The following is a 9,015-nucleotide window of genomic DNA, read 5'->3' as shown; positions in this document are numbered from 1 at the left end:
TCGCGAAGGGTAAGCCCACATTGCCTCGCGTTCGCGACCTAGCTACTGCGTTCGCGTAGAAAAAAATCATCCTGCCCCATTTTACCTTTCGAGTTCACGAGAGTACCTCCGCGGACGCGATGAAGGAAACACCAGATAACAGCTAAAGACAAAAATCAGATTTTTCTATGTTTCAAAATACCCGTAGCCTATCCGAAACTCACCCGAGCCCTCGGGGTTCCAAACCAAACATGCACACAAGTCCAAAAATATCATACGAACTCGCTCGCACGACCAAAACACCAAAATAACGCCTAGTACTACGAATCGGACACCAAATCAAATGCAATTTTCAAGAAGACTATAAAACTTCTATTTTCACAACCGAACATCCGAATCATGTCAAACTAACTCCGTTTCTCACCAAATTTCACAGACAATTCATAAATATAATAAAGGACCTGTAACTGGCTCCGAAACTAAAATACGGATCCGGTATCAACAAGACCAAACATCAGTCAATTCTAAAATTCATTAAACTTTCGAATTTTTTATTTTTTTTATCAAAATTCCATATCTCGAGCTAGGGACCTTGGAATTCGATTCCGGGCATACCCCCAGGTCCCAAATTACGATACGGACCTACCGAAACCATCAAAATACGGATCCGGATTCGTTAACTCAAAACGTTGACCGAAGTCATCTCAAGTTGACTCAAACCTTTCTGGAAAAACATTCGGACTGCGCACGTAAATCGAGGAAGGCTAAAACATGATTTTAAGTCTTCGAATCATAGAATTAGGTTTCAAAACATGAGATGACCTATCGGGTCATCACATGATCCACCTCTAAAATAACCGATCGTCCTCGAACATACATAGAAAAGTACATGGGCTGGTGAAAAGATGTTGATACCTACTCCGCATATCTTACTCGGACTCCCAAGTAGCTGCCTCGGCGGGCTGACCTCTCCACTACACTCGAACTGAAGGATAACTCTTTAATCTCAATTGGCGAACCTGTCGGGCTAGAAAAGACACCGTCTACTCCTCGTAAGTTAAATCCTTGTCTAACTGGATAGAGCTAAAATCTAACACGTGGGACGAATCGCCATGATACTTCCAGAGCATGGACACGTTGAACACCGGATGAACTGCTGATAATCCCGGTTTCAACACAAGCCTGTAAGCCACCTCTCCCACTTTATCTAGAATCTAATAAAGGTCCGATATACTTAGGGATCAACTTTGACTTCTTTCCGAATCTCATTACATCCTTAATGGGTGATACCCGAAGCAACACTCTCTCTCCGACCATGAATGCAACATCAAGAACTCTACGGTCGACATAACTCTTCTGCCTGGACTGAGCTATGCGAAGTCAATCCTGAATAATCTTGACCTTATCCAAGGCATCCTGTACTAGATATGTACCCAACAACCGAGCCTCCCCCAGCTTGAACCACCCAACTGGCGACCACACCGCCTACCATATAATGCCTCATAGGGAGCTATCTAAATGCTCGACCGGTAGCTGTTGTTGTAGGAAAACTCTGCAAGGGGAAAGAACTGATCCCACGATCCTCCGAAGTCTATAACACATGCGCGTAGTATATCCTCCAAGATCTGAATAGTGCACTCGGACTGTCCGTCCGTCTGAGGATGAAACGCTGTGCTCAACTCAATGCACGTACCCAACTCACGTTGTACTGCCCTCCAGAAGTGCGAGGTGAACTATGTACCTCGATCAAATATGATAGACATGGGCACACCATGAAGACGGACGATCTCACGGATGTAGATCTTTGCAAACCGCTCCGAAGAATAGGCAACTGCCATAGGAATAAAATGCGCTGACTTAGTCAGCCTGTGATAACAGCGTCAGATGACTCAGCCTCAAGCCTGGCTGGAAAAGCATAACACCGGGGTTGGGCCCCATCACCTTGAACTACGTCCCTGGGATGACCTCTAGCTGGCTGGCCTCCACCTCTAACGGCCTGACCTCCACCTCTAATAGTCTGGCCTCTACCTCTGGCTGCCTGACCCCTGCCTCTGGCTGGCTTAGCAGGTGATGCAGCAACTGGTGCCAAAACCATAGCACGAGAACCCTGATGCTGTGAGCTGCCCAATGCCCGAGGGCAAAATTTAGCAATGTGCCTCAGATCACCACAAGTATAACAAGACCTCGGTTGTGGTGACTGCTGACCCTGAAACTGACCCTATCGACTTGAGTAACCACCCTGAAAACTCTGGAGCGGAGATGTACTAATAGGAGATGGTGGTGCATTGTAGGCTAGCTGGTCGGAATAAGGTATATGAGGGCCACGACCACCTGAGGCACCGTGGGATGCCTGGAGTGCTGAATGAAACGGTCTGGGAGGATGTCCTCTACCAAAAGTACCTTTTCCTCTAGATGAGGCACCGCTGAACCCCCCCGCAATGACGTGGTCTCTTGTCAGACCCCTAACCTCCCTAAGCAAGAACCATCTGGACTCGCCTGGCGACATTGGCAGCCGCCTGAAAAGAAATCTCACTCCCAGTCTCCTTAGCCATCTGCAATCTGATAGGCTGAGCAAGTCTGTCAATAAAACTCCTCAACATCTCTCTCTCAGTATGAAGCAGAAGAAGAGCATGACGGGCCAAATCCACAAAATGGGTCTCATATTGAGTAACAGCCATACTGCCCTGCTGGAGATGCTCGAACTGACGGCGATGTTCCCCTTTCAATATGATAGAGAGAGAATTTTCTAGAAAGAGCTGAGAGAACTGGTCCCATGTAAGAGCAGGTGATCCAGCTGATCTGGTCAACAAATAATCTCTCCACCATTTCTTGGCGAAACCAGTCATCTGAAATGCAGCAAAGTCGACCCCATTGGTCTCCACTATACCCATGTTCCGTAGCACCTCATGACAGTTGTCAAGATACTCATGGGGATCCTCTAAAGGAGCACCACTAAAGTGAACTGGGAAGATCTTGGTATACCTGTCTAATCTCCACAAAGCCTCAGAAGACATAGCTGACCCATTACCGGTCTGTGCCGCAACAACCGGCTAAACTACTCCGATTGGCTGAGCTGCTGGAGTCTGATACTGGGGAGCCATCTACTCCGGAGTGTGAGTAGTAGGAGTTTGTGCTCCTACTAAAGCCTGATAGATGGCTGGTGCCATGGGAAATGTACCAGTCTGGGCCACACTCTCCATAAGGCCCACCAAACGGACCAAAGCATCCTGAAGCACTGGGGTGGCAATGAACCCCCTCAGGACCTGCTGGGCCGGCAGGAACAGTCTGGGCTGGAACCTCCTCATCAAACTCTACCTGAGGCTCCACCACTGGTGCTTCTGCTCGAGCTCTAGGCTGAGCTCTGCCTCTGCCTCTGGAACGACCTCGGCCTCAACCTCTGCCCCTCGTAGGAGCTGCCACTGGAGGCTCTAGCTGCTGCTCAGCTGAAGATGCGTTACATGTTCTCGCCATCTGCGATAGAATAAGAGTAGAAGAGTTCAATTAGCATTGAGAGAACAAAATCACACGACAGAGGAGAAAAGAAGTGAAATTGTTTCCTAAACTTCAAAGCCTCTGGAAGATAATTACAGATATCTCTGTACCGATCCTCCAGACTCTACTAAGCCTGCTCGTGAATTGTGATACCTAGGAAACCTAGTGCTCTGATACCAACATGTCACGACCTGGAATTTCCACCGTCAGGACCGTGATGGTGCCTAACATATCACTTGATAGGCAAGCCAACGTTAGAGAATCATCAAGTCAATTCTTATACATTTTAGTAAATAACAGCAACTAAGCTATAACGAGTTAAAATGAGTGCGGAAATTTATAACAACCTCAATATATACACTACTACCCGGATCTTGAGTCACAATTCACGAACTTCTAAGATTTACTACAAGTAAAAGTCTAAAAGAAATACAACTGTTTGAATGAAAGAAACAGTAAAAAAAATTTAAAAAGATAGACGGGGACTTCAAGGTCTGCGAACGCCAACAAATCTACCTTGAGTCTCCGATGAACAAGTACGAGCTGCTATGCCTCTCGATCAACTGGAACCAATACCAAAATCTGCATAGGAAGTGTAGATTGCAGTATCGGTACAACCGACCCCATTACTGGTAAGTGTCGAGCCTAACCTCGACGAAATAGTGACGAGTCTATGACAAGACACATACATAACAAACCTGTGCATTTAACAGTATATGCATAAATAATAGCAAAGAAAAACTTGGCAAGAAATATCGGGAGGGGAAAACATGCTAAAGGGAATACGAGATAGAGAACTACAACATAATGGTAACTTGAACAACCAACATACTAAGAACCAATAAGAACAAGTAAACACAGTAAAGAAAAAATGCACGGCATCACCCTTCGTGCTTTTACTCTCAACCTTACCATAAAATCAATAGAAACGACGCGATATCACCCCTCGTGCATTAACTCTCATAACATGGCACGGCATCACCCTCCGTGTATTAACACTCACAATATCGCACGATATCATCCTTCGTGGATTAACACTCACAATATGACACGATATCTCACTTCGTGCATTAACACTCTCCCTTACCATAATGCAATGAACAAATAACAACAGGGAGATAGGATAACAAGTACAAGCCTTATTTCAACATTTGGTTCCACAATATCAACCTCAATTTCGGAATAAATACTCAATTATCACCAGAATATCCATAAACATGATAAGACCGATCAATTTAACAATACTAGTCTAAACACAGATAACATGAACAAAGGAAGCTATAATTGCAAGAAACCAAGCCCCACCCGCATGCTTTAACCCGACTACAACGCATAAGTACTCGTCGCCTCACATATACGTTGTCCCCCAACATTTAAACATATAGCAAATAGACAAACAAGTCCTATTCCCTCAAGTCAAGGTTAACCACGACACTTACCTCGCTCCAAAGGCCACTCAATGCTCAATTATCACTTTTCCTCTAGAATCCACCTCCAAACCACTCGTATCTATCCACAAATGACTCAATAATATCAAATATTGCTAAAGAAATCAATTACAATGCATACATTTAGATTCCTCAAACTTTCCCCCAAAAATTCAAAAATTGACCCGGGCCCGCTTGGTCAAAACCCGAGGTTCGGACTAAAAATCCATTTACTCGTTCACTCCCGAGATAGAGTATATAATTAGTTTCAGAATCTGACCCCATATTGAGGTCTAAATCCCCAATTCTTCCTAAATTCCTAGTTTTCTACCATGAAAGAATAAAGATTAGGGTTAGGAATTTAATGGGTGATGATAGAAATGGAAGAAAATGAGTTAAAAAGTACAAACCTATGAATTGGTGTTGAGTTTTCCCTTCAAAATCGCACCTAGGCCGAGCTCTAGTGGAGAGTTTATGAAAAATGGATAAAATCCCATTTTTGAAATGTTTTAAGGTCTGGGCGTCAGGCCTTCTTCGCGTTTACGAAAGGCATGCCGCGTTTGCGATGTGCAGCAACCCAAATGGCTTTCGCGTTTGAGAGTTCCTCTTCGCGTTCGCGAAGGCTGTTCCCCCTTGGCCTCTGCGTTCGCGAGTCAGTGCTTGCGTTCGTGTATAAGAACGAGTGTCCTCTCCCCCATGTCCCTCAAGCTTCGCGTTCGCGAGAAGATGGTCGCGTTTGCGAAGGGTAAGCCCCCACTGCCTCGCGTTCGTGTAGAAAAAAATCATCCTGCCCCATTTTACCTTTTGCGTTCGCGAGAGTACCTCCGCGAACGCGATGAAGGAAACACCAGATAACAGCTGAAGCCAAAAACCAGATTTTTCTAAGTTTCAAAACACCCGTAGCCTATCCGAAACTCACCCGAGCCCTCGGGGCTCCAAACCAAACATGCACACAAGTCTAAAAACATAATACGAACTCGCTCGCGCTACCAAAACACCAAAATAATGCCTAGAACTATGAATCAAACACCAAATCAAATGAAATTTTCAAGAAGGCTTTAAAACATCTATTTTCACAACCGAACGTCCGTATCACGTCAAACTAACTCTGTTTCTCACCAAATTTCACAGACAAGTCATAAATATAGTAATGGGCCTGTACCGGGCTCCGTAACCAAAATACGAACCCAGTATCAACAAGACCAAACATCAGTCAATTCTAAAAATTATTAAACTTTCAAACATTTAATTTTTCATCAAAATTCCATATCTCGAGCTAGGGACCTCAAAATTCGATTCCGGACATACACCAAGGTACCAAATTACGATACGGACCTACCGGGATAATCAAAATAGGGATCTGGGTCTGTTTACTCAAAACGTTGACCGAAGTCAACTCAAATTAATTTATAAGGCAAATATTCTTATTTTTATCAGTTTTTAACATAAAAGCTTACCGGAAAGATGTCCAGACTGCGGACGCAAATTGAGGAAGGCTAAAGCATGATTTTTAATGCTTCGAATCACAGAAATAGGTTTCAAAATATGAGATGACCTATCGGGTCATCACATATTCGCTCCTTGGGATTCTTTATGGAGCTCATTAAGCCCAATTCTTCTAAGGATACCTGCAAGACCCGCTCTTTTCTTTCTTTCTTGTCCTCATCTTGAGAGGTGAATTGCTCTTTTGTTATCATCCTCAACTTGTTCCTGCATTCTTTCACAGGATCAATCAATACATATTCCTACAGATCCCCTAAAATAAAATTCACATGATCAAGATTAGAATAAGAAAACAAGGACGAAAGGTCAAGTGAATATTCCTCTGGTATATCCAAGACCATTTGTTTCTCATTCTCTTCTATTACATGTTGCGGATGTGGAAATATGGATAGGGGTTTGAACTCTTCTTCCGTTGCTTCACACTCAACCACAATCTTATTTTCGACCATCTCGGTTGAATGAGAGTCATCTTGAACAGTGAAAAGCTCTCTCTGTGGATGCCCATCCTCTTGGGTAGGCTCATTCTCACAGGGTATCTCCTCCATATATCACCATCACAATGCAATGAGCTTCTTGACAGTGTACTTACCAATTGACTCACTTGCATTGTTAGGTTGTTAATGGCTTCATCATCTTGTGTAAATTTCTCTACCAGCTTATTTATGAACTTATACATAAGCTCTTCCAAACTATCATTCTCCCCCTGAGGTGGTTGTCTCACTTCGCTTCCATTCCAGTTATAATAATGGTATTCATCCCAACCAGAGTCAATATTGTGCCCATATGAATACTCATACTTGTACGGACTAGAAACAGAGTAAGACTATTCAAAAAACGAACCATAGGAGGAATACATACCTGCTTGACAGTCAACCCATAGATCATTTTCACCGTATTTAAAACACATAGCTGATAATAGTCAACTGCTAACTCTTCAACCATTTTTTTAGGCTGGTTGTACTCCATCTTCACAACATTTAGAGTTCAATATCCACAGTATCTTCTCCAACTTTTTAGGTACTACAAAACAAATCTTGAAATGAAGTTAACTAATAAAGAAAATAAAATAGAAAAGAAAAGAGAAAAGGAAAACTAAAACCTAATTCCTGAATTAGCACTACAAACTATTTCAAACACTGCTGATTTTCAATCCCCGGCAACGACGCCAAAATTTGACGGCCTAAAAATACAATACAAAATTATGCTCGCTAGTCAAATATAGTATATAAAATATCGTATCCACAGGGATTGGATTTAAACAATATTTTCATAGCTTCTAGTTTTAATTGCTATCCAAGATGATCAACAATTTAGAATTGTGTGATATAAAACTAAAATTTACTAAACGTCTAAACTATTGGCTAATGACAATCGCAACAAGAGTAAGCAAGAAGATATCAAAGGGAGAAAATAAGAGTTGATTGGATAGGTGTAAGATACTTGTTTGGGAAATTAACTCTAGTTACTTCACTTCTATGATTCAAGTGAGTCTCTCGAATTCACTCTATTATGTTCAAACATTCAGTAGAAACTCCTCTCTCGATTAAGTTTCAACCTTACGATATGAAATAAGTTAAGCTCGGTGAATATATGCAAGAATTCGTAGTGGATTGATCCTTAGGAGAGCCTCTTTCGATTATCCTCCTAACTAGGTCTAAACATTAATTCAACTAGTCTTTTTCGATTGTTAACAAGAATCAATGAATTCAACCAATAAAATAATGTAAAAAATTATGCCTCTTTCGATTACATAAATAAGTGAATATATATATATATATATATATATATATATATATATATTCAATAATAAAAATACCCAAAATGCTTCAATACATAAAACTAGAGTTAATATCTACAAACAATTCTCAAAACACCAAATCCATCAATCCTTAAGGAAGAATTACTCCATGGATATGGAGAAATTCATCACAATTAAGTTTAAGTCAAAGAAAAACATAAAACATCTAAACCCTTGTCTTGAGTGAAGATGAATGATGAAATCCTTGTGCTCTTGCTTCTCCCTCTTCTCCTTAGCTTCCTTAGGTCTAAATTATGTCAAAAGTCCTCAAAATACCATTTTACTATGTATATATACCAAGTAGGGTCGGGCCCAAATAAATACACCTTCTCCTATATGAAAAAGGATACTTTTCCGGACTTGGACGTGCGCGGCTGTGCACCTGGAAGTGTGCCCGCGCACTTGGCTGTGCACTTTTCACACTGTTCTGCCCCATATGCGCAGTCAGTGCGCGGCTGCGCACTTGCCGTGAACCCTTCACCATATTATGTTGGGAATTGGAAACTATGTAAAACACAAAAGTTGTAGCCCTTTGAATTATCTTTCAAACAATATATTGTATAGTCCAAACGGAGTTCTGAGAAAAGAGTTATGCGTATTTTACTAGATACTGCGCAATATGCCTGCGCGATTCTTCGTTTCATTCCACTATCATCCGTTGATCCCCAAACATGATTCCGGCTTAATTTCTTGGGCTTTTACTATGACTTCAAAGCTCCAAATTACTTGAATTCATTATATAACATCTACATAGCTCGGAATCACTCCTACAAGGCATAAAAGACACAATTAGTGCAAAACACTAGCGATTAAAGC

This window comes from Nicotiana tabacum, chromosome 4 (assembly GCF_000715075.1).
Source record: "Nicotiana tabacum cultivar K326 chromosome 4, ASM71507v2, whole genome shotgun sequence".
NCBI classification, from domain to species: domain Eukaryota; kingdom Viridiplantae; phylum Streptophyta; class Magnoliopsida; order Solanales; family Solanaceae; genus Nicotiana; species Nicotiana tabacum.
Note: the sequence above shows the minus strand (reverse complement) of the source record.